The sequence below is a fragment of the Leptopilina boulardi genome, unplaced genomic scaffold (genome assembly GCF_019393585.1).
Source record: "Leptopilina boulardi isolate dan_hultmark-lab unplaced genomic scaffold, ZJU_Lbou_2.1 LbouV2_204, whole genome shotgun sequence".
NCBI lineage: Eukaryota > Metazoa > Arthropoda > Insecta > Hymenoptera > Figitidae > Leptopilina > Leptopilina boulardi.
In genome coordinates, this window is record NW_026137757.1 from 1,395,817 (window position 1) to 1,407,523 (window position 11,707).

Here is an 11,707-nt window from a genome sequence, read left to right on the forward strand (position 1 = left end):
ATGAATATTCTCGTATATTCTCGTAAATTCTCTTGTCATCGATAATTTACCGCAATTTTCTTTCTTACCTTCTCCAGTTTCAATTTTACCGAGAATTTTAAAACACTACAAGTGGCACGAAGTCCGTCCAACTTGTGGCAAGTTCGTTAGTTCGTGCCACTTGTTGGACAGACTCCGTGCCACTTGTGGAAAGTGGATTTTTTGAAGGGTCATTCACAAATATGACAATTCCGTTGGATCCTGTTGCTATCTATTTCGTCAGTGCTTTTCATTTCAATTTCATGTGAAGAAGAAATGAATTTTATAAGATATTAGTAATATTAGCATATTAGTAAATGTCATCGAACAAACTTTTTATAGTTCACACATAAATACTCATTCCAAACGTAAATATACATATTAATAAACTAAGGATTCCAGTAAGAATTAAGCGCGGAAGTTTTTTCTTAGTTTCTTTAATTTTTCTTAGTTTAGATTCAAAATAAGATTTTTTGGTTATGTTGTCATTTTTTAATTTAAAATACATGCAGAGAATTTTATTTTTTAAAATCAAAAGTATATTTTTATGAATATTAAAGATTAATAAAGATGTCAATATCATTTGATTACACTGAAATGTAATCTTTTACATGTATTTATTTATTTAATTAAAAAATAACAAATTCATTTTTATTCAAAAACATTAAACGGACTTGCCCGGATGAAATTATACTTGAAATGAAAAGCACTGACGAAATAGACGGCAACAGGATCCAACGGAATTGTCGTGTTTGTCAATGATGCTTCAAAAAATCCACTTTCCACAAGTGGCACGGAGTCTGTCCAACAAGTGGCACCAACTAAAGGTGCTTTTATACCTCAAATTTCGATCAGATGAACATTATTTCTGGACCGTGAAAATGCGTGAAAAGTCATTTTCACGGCGGGTATTTTTGAATTGTTTTAAACAAAAAATGTTTTTTTAAGAAATATAATATTAAATAATTGTTTTAATATGTAAGAACACTTTAAAATAGTGATAGAAAGATGATTTGATTGAAAAATTTAGCAAATTTTGCTTTATAACGTTTTCTGCTACAAGAAAGTGTAAAATGACAATGTTTGTGAAATGGTTTGTACAGTGCTTCTTCCTTGTGAGTGTCTCTCAAAGTTTTGTTTGCTCACAAGGAAGAAGCACTGTACAAACCATTTCACAAACATCGTCATTTTACACTTTCTTGTAGCAGAAAACGTTTTAAAGCAAAATTCGCTAAATTTTTCAATCAAATCATCTTTCTATCACTATTTTAAAGTGTTCTTACATATTAAAACAATTATTTAATATTATATTTCTTAAAAAAACATTTTTTGTTTAAAACAATTCAAAAATACCCGCCGTGAAAATGACTTTTCACGCATTTTCACGGTCCAGAAATAAAGGTGCTTTTATACCTCAAATTTCGATCAGATGAACATTATTTCTGGACCGTGAAAATGCGTGAAAAGTCATTTTCACGGCGGGTATTTTTGAATTGTTTTAAACAAAAAATGTTTTTTTAAGAAATATAATATTAAATAATTGTTTTAATATGTAAGAACACTTTAAAATAGTGATAGAAAGATGATTTGATTGAAAAATTAAAGGTGCTTATATACCTCAAATTTCGATCAGATGAACATTATTTCTGGACCGTGAAAATGCGTGAAAAGTCATTTTCACGGCGGGTATTTTTGAATTGTTTTAAACAAAAAATGTTTTTTTAAGAAATATAATATTAAATAATTGTTTTAATATGTAAGAACACTTTAAAATAGTGATAGAGAGATGATTTGATTAAAAAATTTAGCAAATTTTGCTTTAAAACGTTTTCTGCTACAAGAAAGTGTAAAATGACGATGTTTGTGAAATGGTTTGTACAATGCTTCTTCCTTGTGAGTGTCTCTCAGAGTTTTGTTTATGTTATGTCGTTTCTTTTTAACTTGTAATAAATAATGAGTGCTGAAAATAAATCGGTAAGTTGAAATGTTTATCAAATAAATTTAAATTCAACTAATTGTTTCGAATAACTGAAAGAAACATGTACACATGTACACTGTACAAACCATTTCACAAACATCGTCATTTTACACTTTCTTGTAGCAGAAACGTTTTAAAGCAAAATTTGCTAAATTTTTCAATCAAATCATCTTTTTATCACTATTTTAAAGTGTTCTTACATATTAAAACAATTATTTAATATTATATTTCTTAAAAAAAACATTTTTTGTTTAAAACAATTCAAAAATACCCGTCGTGAAAATGACTTTTCACGCATTTTCACGGTCCAGAAATAATGTTCATCTGATCGAAATTTGAGGTATATAAGCACCTTTAGCAAATTTTGCTTTAAAACATTTCTGCTACAAGAAAGTGTAAAATGACGATGTTTGTGAAATGGTTTGTACAGTGTACATGTGTACATGTTTCTTTCAGTTATTCGAAACAATTAGTTGAATTTAAATTTATTTGATAAACATTTCAACTTACCGATTTATTTTCAGCACTCATTATTTATTACAAGTTAAAAAGAACCGACATAACATAAACAAAATTCTGAGAGACACTCACAAGGAAGAAGCACTGTACAAACCATTTCACAAACATCGTCATTTTACACATTCTTGTAGCAGAAAACGTTATAAAGCAAAATTTGCTAAATTTTTTAATCAAATCATCTCTCTATCACTATTTTAAAGTGTTCTTACATATTAAAACAATTATTTAATATTATATTTCTTAAAAAAACATTTTTTGTATAAAACAATTCAAAAATACCCGCCATGAAAATGACTTTTCACGCATTTTCACGGTCCAGAAATAATGTTCATCCGATCGAAATTTGAGGTATAAAAGCACCTTAAGAAAAAGCATGGAAGCATTCGCTCGAAATAAGAAATCGAAATAAGATATCGAAATAAGATATCGAAATAAGGAATTGAAATAAGGATAAACATTGAGAAAGTAAAATACATAAATAAAAAAGGCGACTTTCGTTTTTCGTTAACACTTAATTACACTTTATTAAAAACGTACATATAAATATTACTATTTCACTAATAATGAGAATTATTAAAATCTGACTGAAAGAAGTTTCCGTGATTCTAATGACGTAAAGAAACATAACCTACTAAATTGAAATCACTCGATTGGCTGCAAAAAATTGCGCGCGTTTATTTTGAAATGTGTAATTCAACTTTAATATATTTTCCTACAAGAAAAAAGACATTGAATATATAAAAAAAATTTTATTTATTTAAGTAGTAAAATTACAATTTTTTAATGATGTTAATAATTTCAAATAATATTCCTATTTAATCAAAATTAAAAACATGATATATAAATAAAATTAAACATGAAACAGTTAATATATTTTAATGTTTTAAAAATAAAATAATCATATTATTTTGTTAGAAAAATATTTTTTAGTTTTTTTTTTTTATTTAAATTGTTAAATTAAAAAAAACTGTTAAAATTCGATTAGATAAATTTAAAATACAAATTTCTTAAAAAATTTATATAATATATTAAATTTATTCATTTTAACAAAAGAAGATTAATTTTATGTGCAAAAAATAATTTTTGGAAATAAACAATCATAAAATTAATTTGAATTACGAAATTTTTAATTTAATTTTAAATTCTATTTATATTTATTAATATCGTTATTATTTATCAGTTTTTTTATTATTTAAATTGTATATTAAGAAACAAAAATTATTAAAATTCGATTAGATAAATTTAAAGTACAAATTTTTTAAAAAATTTAAATAATATTAAATTTATCCGTTTTGTAGGTTGTTAGGCCAAATATTTCCTCTTAATTTGATATATTTTACCGAGGGGGAATTTACTCAGGTAGTCAAGTGTACACTCTTCCTGTAATACTTGTGTAATAACGTGTAATAATGCGTTATTACGGTGCTGTAATAACGCAAAAAAATCTGTAATATCTCTGTAATAATGTGTAATACTCTGTAATAACGTGTAATAACTTAGTAATAAGGGTAATATAAGGTGTAATACCGGTAGTCAAGTGTACACGTTTTTAACTAGTAAATTCCCCCTCGGAGATAACAATAAAATTTTTAATTTAAAAAAAAAACTGTTTGATCAACCAAACATTTTTGTTGACGACATAACAAAAAAAAATTTGGTTGAGGTAACCAAACATTTTTGTTAAGCCAACAAAAAACACCTTGTTTTTATTATTTTTTAATTGATATTATTATTATTGCTTCCTCGTAGGAAGCTTTATAGTGATGACAATTTTCGAACTTCCTAAAATCAATTATTTCAATAAATTTTTAACTAATATATGTAGTTATATTTTGACATGAGGAACAAATGTCCGCATGTATGTGTGTGTGTGTGTGGATGTGTGTATGGCACCGCTTCTTGTGTACAAATGAGGACCCCGATTCTTATAAGGAGACTTACGCTTGAAGCAGCCGCCTTGCGACCAGTCAGGTGGTCTAAAAATGGAAAAAAATAAAATTCAAATTTTTTTTAAAACGCTATCCTGTAGGAAATGAAAATCCGCACCTTTGTTCCTGTGAGATTTTTTTATAAAACGAATATTAAAATTAATAGAGGTAAAAAAGTAGAAAATTTTTTTTCTATATAATTTAATGGACTTTTAAAACATAACTCGTCGTAATTTTGCCAAATATTAATGGATTTTTTTTGAAATTTGGTGTATTTTATTCAGTTTATACTATTAAAGACGACAATCATAAAAAAATCATGAAAATTGTTATTATTTAATATTAAATAATAATAAAGTTTTAATTTTGAAAATGTGTTTTTCAACCTTCTACTGAAAAAGTTATCGAGGGAATTTTCATTCTGGAAAAACTTCTGGCGACAAAGTTTTTCCTTACATATTAAAGAAGTTTTTCCAAAAGTTTAGAATTTATTCTATAAAAAATAAAGAAGTTATAAGGAAAATAGTGAAAAACTATTTTTCCTTATGCTGCAGCAGTAGCCATGACACCTCACGGCTTAGTTTCTTCAGGGGCGTTCTTATTATATAATTCGCCCTACACTCGATCATGCTAAATAATTTGGCATACAAATTTTTGATATTACTACACTGAGAGACCTTTTGCACCGTAGCCGACTTTCGACAGGGAGCTGCGGAGCATTCTGTTGGTAAGCTACTCACCAACATTTTGGACAGTCACGCTCCCAAAATTGTACCGCCGCACACCAAAACCATAGTGGCGCTACTGTCACTTACCTTGTTCCGCTGCAGTCCAAAAGGTCTCATCAGTGTAATAATTAAAAAAAAAATAAAACTTTTTAAGCATTGAAAAGTACATGAAAAACTAAATATAAAACCCTTATGAAAAAATAAGATCCCAAAAGTTTTGTAGCAGTTATACGAATTTGAATGTAACCGCCTGTTACCTGAAAAATCAAAATTTCAATCCCCTCTAGTTTTTATAATTTCTTAAAAAATTAGTATATTTTGAGAGTTTGATACTTTCAAATATGACAATAATTTACCAAAGTATCAAGCCAATTCAAGAACTTTTTTTTGGGGTGAATTTTTTCAGAGAATGACTCATGTACAATAAGTTAACTATTTTTTGCGAAAAAATTAGCCTATAATCTTTGCTTAATTAATATATTAATAAAGTTTTAAATCGTTAAAGTGGATATGACTTAATATTACCCATTTTGGGTGGAACTTTATGCAAAATATTAAAAATTATTATTTATTTTTTAGCTAAATTTTATTCCCTAAGTATTTTACTTATCTTAAAATTTATTGTTTTTTTTTAAATTTAAAATATATGTGTGGCAAAATTTCTGAAGTGATCCAATTCAAAAAAAAGTTTTCTTAGATCGGGCTGTAATTTGCATAACATTTATTACTATGGGTAAGTACTTCACCCATAAATTATTATTAATTTTTATTAAAAACTGTAGAGGGGGGAGAGGTTTAAAATTTTGGTGAAATATGAACAATGCCCAATGGGAAATAAACCATTGGTTTAATAATGGCCCAACATTGGTGCAATGATGGCACACAATATTGGACCACGATTGATAAAATCTTGGGATGATCACGCCGTTGCCAATCATTGGTAGCCAATATTGTTCCATCATTGGATACCAAGGCAAAAAACAGATTTCAAAAGCTTGGTTATTAATTGGCTACAAAGATTGGGCCAGTATTGGAAGCCAATCATTGGTTATCAACAATGGTCTAATCTTTGTAGCCAATTAATAACCAAGCATTTGAATATTCGTTATATGTCTTGGCAGCCAATGGTGGAACAATATTCCCTGTTGAAAATTCCTATGTGAGAACACATATGGGATCCCATCCAGGATCTCTTGTGAGTTCTTATGTGGGTTCCCATACAGGTTCACACATAAGATCCTGTATGAAAAGGTTCCTGGGATGAACTTGCGTGAGATCAAGCGCACGATCTTATGTCTCTGTAAAAGCAATAACACAGGATCCCATGAGGTTTCCTGTGTAGGTTCCTATATGAACAACACGATAAATAGGAAACCTCATGGGATCCTGTGTTATTGCTTTTACAGAGACATAAGATCGTGCGCTTGATCTCACGCAAGTTCATCCCAGGAACCTTTTCATACAGGATCTTATGTGTGAACCTGTATGGGAACCCACATAAGAACTCACAAGAGATCCTGGATGGGATCCCATATGTGTTCTCACATAGGAATTTTCAACAGGGTTGGCTATATCAATGATTGGCAACGGCGTGATCATCCCAAGATTTTATCAATCGTGGTCCAATATTTGGTGTCAATAGTAAGACAAGAAAAAACCATTCTTGGCCCATTATTTAGCCAATCGTTACCATTGGAATTTCCCATTGGGTGGATTTTCTGAAAAATCATAACTATTGTATAACAGGGTGAATAAAATTTTGACTTATATGATTTCGAAAGGTTGTTTCCTGCTCTTTCGAATAGTGCAAAATTTTTTTAAAAATTCCAAATTTACCCTTTTTTTGAATATTAAAAATATTTTTGATTTTTTTTTTAATAAAGGACAATTTTTTACCCTCAAAATGAAGCTTAAGATATACAGGGTGTTCCAAAAGTACGGAAACTTGCAAATATTTCGAAAAGTACGCATTTTCGTGATACTTCTTTTTTCACTGTTGGGTCCCGGGACCTATTTTTTGGGTTCAAAAATATAGATCTTTTTTTTGGGAACAACTTTTGTTTTGGATATTTTTTACGAAAATGCGTACTTTTCGAGATATTTGCAAGTTTCCATACTTTTCGAATACCCTGTATACTATCAATACCAAAAAAACTGAAATATCGTTTTTTTTGTTTTCGAAATATTAATTAATTAACTAATTAATGTGAATAAAAAATGAAATATTTGTTAATAAACAGTTAGTTAGCATTGCAATTATTCAGGGCCGGATTTAGACCCACGGTGGCCCTAAGCACTAGACAATACCCAACCAAAAATTTCTGTATTATACCAGAGTTGACTACTGGCGCAGTACTGGTTCAGTATTGGCTGCCGAGGCTGGGCAGTCTGTACTGAACCAGTAATGGTATTTTCATTGTATCCGTACTGGTGCAGTACTACCCTCCCAGTACTGGCAAACCAGTACTGAGCCGATATTGAGCCAGTATTGGCTCAAATAGATTTTCTTTTTGATTAATACTAGTTTACAAAAAGTTCTAGAGTGAACCCGATGAATCTTTTTGTTTAAATATTTTGTTAATTAAAATTTTTTCAATTTGATTTTATTTTTCAAAATTAAAATGTACTTTATTTTGCTTTTCTGTGGGTAAAATTATTTAAACAAAAAGTTTCCTGAGACCAAGTCTAAAACATATTGCAAGATTTTTTTTTGTTTTCAGATATGCAATAAACCAAAAAAAAATTTAAACGATCAAACTAAAAATAAATAAATTTGTTTATAAGATATTAATATTTTTTAAAATAAAATTTATAATATAAATTTAATTTAAAAAATGAAATACAATCGCAAGTAAAATTGCACAAATGTTATATTATCAATAATATAAAATATATAATTAACCTTTCTTAATAGAAATTATAAAAAATAGTTAAACCTACGCAAACTTATATATTTCAATGGTCAATAAAATTATTGTAATTTCTTTCTGGATGTTATTCTTCAATTTTTTCCAAAAGTGAATTATAAAGAAAAATTTAATGTTAATTTAAAAATAATTAGAATAATTTTTTTAATAATTATGTACCTAACTTCAGGAATTTAGTATTCATTATTTATTCAATCATTATATTTGTGATGAGTTAATTTGTAAACTAATTTCGTTTTATGTAAATTGAATTGAATTCAATGTTAATTTATTTATATTTGATATAATAATTAATAAATGAAAGTGAATAATAAAATAATTAAATAGTTAATTGCATAATTATATACATTATATAATTAAGTATAAACATTTTTATTTTTACTGAACTGTTTTTATATATTATTATTCCTAAGTATACCAAAAAAGTATTACCTGGAGTGAAACTTATCTCTGTTACAGGCAAAGTTTTCTTTTCGTATACAATAAATTACAAAACTGCCTGTATACTCGGCCAGTACTGAATCAGTAGTGGTTACCAATACTGGTGCTAACTCTGGTAGCCAATACTGGTAAAATGTTATCATCCCAAAGTTACGCCAACTCTGTCGCTATTACTGGGTTCCAGTACTGCGCCAGTATTTGACAGTACTGCGCCATTAGTAAATTTTTGATTGGGCGTATTGTAGTTAGGATGTGTTAGGAATAATTTTAAGGCAATCAAAGCGTACCAGTTATGTGTGTGTATTAAGAAAGACTCCCACTACCCTCGAATAGAAAAGGAGAGAAAATCTTAGAAAAGAGCCATTGGTGGTTCCGACGTTCTTCTTTTTTTCACGGCTCCTGCTTTTTCGTACAGTTTTAGCAAATTACGAAATGTTCGAAAATTGTAGATTTGAATTAAGAAATAATATTTTCAGTTTTCGTAAAATATTTCCAGTTAAAGGAATTCGTAAAACTATACCAACTTTTATTATCAAACCAGAATGTTTCGCAATTGAAAAACAAATAACCCCTCCCTGGTGGCCACATTTTTTCACATAAAGAGCTCAAATTTGGTACACTTATGTATTTTTACGTGAAAATTACAGGAAAAATATAACAAACATGATTCGAATCGATGTCAAGGAAAAATCAAAAATTTTTTAAAAAAAGCGTTTAATCTTCCTAGCAAACACACTATTTGACCAAGACAGTTTATATTTGGTGTACATGAATATTTTTGCGTGTAAATTACAGGAAAAATATAGCGAGCAGGATTGGAGTTGATGTTCATATTGTTTTTAAGGAAAACTCATATTTTTAGAAAAAATCATGAATTTTATTCAAAAGACGAAGAAAATTTTATCTAAAGGGCTTAAAATTTATACATTTCCCTACTGAAAATTCTCATATAGGATCTTACATAGGATCTCACATAAATTCATATATTAAAATCCACATAAAATCCAATGTGTCATGTAAGAAACTATATAGGATCCTATGAAAAATCAGATAGGAAATTGAGACATGATTTGAAGTAGGATTCGATGTAAATTCTTACAAACGTATTCTTAGGTAATAAGTTATGTAAATTCCTATGTGAAATCCCACAATTTTTTCTGGTCACATTTTTTCCTTCAATTTCTTATGTCAATTTCTCATGTCAATTTCCTTCGTGTTTTCTCATTAAAAAACATACCAAAATTCATTGCTCAATCCTTAACCAGAAATTAATCTTACAGTGATCTTAAAATGTCCGCCTCAAGGTAATATTACCGACTGATTTGAGTTATTCATAAAGCATAAAAAACGTAAATATATTATAAGTCAATTTGGCTTGTTGTTAAAACTCTGGACTCGTGTGCTTTGAGTTCGGGGTTCGATTCCCTGGATGGGTAGATTTTTTTCGTAAAGAAATGTTCCCATAATATTACTGTAATATTCTCTTGTAATATTCTCTTGTAATATTACCTTAATATTACGGTATAATATTACTGCAATATAACTGTAACATTACCTTAATATTAGCGCGTAATATTACAGTAACATTACCGGTAATATTACCTTGAGGCGGACATTTTAAGATCACTGTAAGATTACTGTAATATTACAACGTTATATTACGTGCTTCTTGGGTATATGAGAATTTTCAGTAGGGTTTTACGTATTTTTACGTGTAGATTACAAAAAAATATAGCGATTATCATAGCGTTTTGAAGGAAAAACTGATAATTTTCGATCTATGTGACTATGTATCTAGCTATGTGTTTTTACGCTCATATATTGCATGAAAAATTAAGAAAAATTGGAATTTTTCCACCTTCCTTCATACTTTAACCCCCTCAAATTTTAAGTTTAAAACGGAACCCTCGGTTTTAATGCGAGTGCAATCGCACTTGTCTGATTTTTTTATATTATGTACTTTTATGTACTTTGATGCGCTGATTACGAAAATTATAGTGACAGTACCCGAAAATTTGATATTTATGGTGAAAATTATAAAAAAGTTCCAAAATTTATGGTTTTTTTTGTTTCTTGGGTAAAATATGCAAAATTAAAAAAAAACTTTCAAACAAAATTTATAGATCTTATTAAAATACATTTATTATATCTGATGCATTTTTTTTAATTTTGCATATTTTACCCAAGAAACAAAAAAAACCATAAATTTTTGAACTATTTTATGTTTTTCACCATAAAAATAAAAATTTCGGGTACTGTCACTATGATTTTCGTAATCCGCTCATCAAAATACATAAAAGTACGTAGTATAAAAAAAACCAAAAACATTTATAAAAATTCAAAACTCAAAATTTTTGAAAAATTCCGAAAATATTATAAAAATTGTTTGCCTATTATCGGGAAAAATAATTTGAAAAAAAAGTTTTAAAATTGATGCATTTTTAAGGAAGTTATAAGCATCCAAAAATTAAAAGTCATGAAAATTCTCCAATTTTCAGAATTCTATAATTCGAAAACTGCTTGCTAAAAAAGTTTGAAAAAATTCATGGAAGTTAGTGTCAATTGGTACTAATAGAAAAAAAACTCAAACAATTCGTAGATGCAGTTGCAAATGGACTTTCACTTTGGCGTGGAATACATCATATGTATTTTAATTTCGTTAGAATTATAATTTGTTTATAAACATTCATTAATTTCTATTAAAAAAACATTATTTGAAAAAAAAATTTATCCTTTAAAAAAATTTGGTGGCCCCCGGCAAGCTGGGGCCCTAAGCAACTGCTTATTTTGCTTACGTATAAATCCGGCCCTGCAATTATTTATTAACAATCTACTTATTCAAAATACTTCATATAGGAATCGTTGGATGCGGAATTACGTTATCTTTCAATTATTAAGTTCAGAATTACGGTAACTTTATTTGTTTGTGAAAAATTTAATTTTTTATTAACTTTAATTAGTTAATTAATTAATATCTTGAAAACAAAAAAAACGACATTTAAGTTTTTTTTTGTATTGAAAGTATATATTCTAAGCTTCATTTTGAGGGTAAAAAAAGTATCCTTTATTAAAAAAAAGTCAAAAATATTTTTAATTTTCAAAATAGGGGTAAATTTGGAATTTTTAAAAAATTTTTTTGCACTATTCAAAAGAGCAGGAAAGAACCTT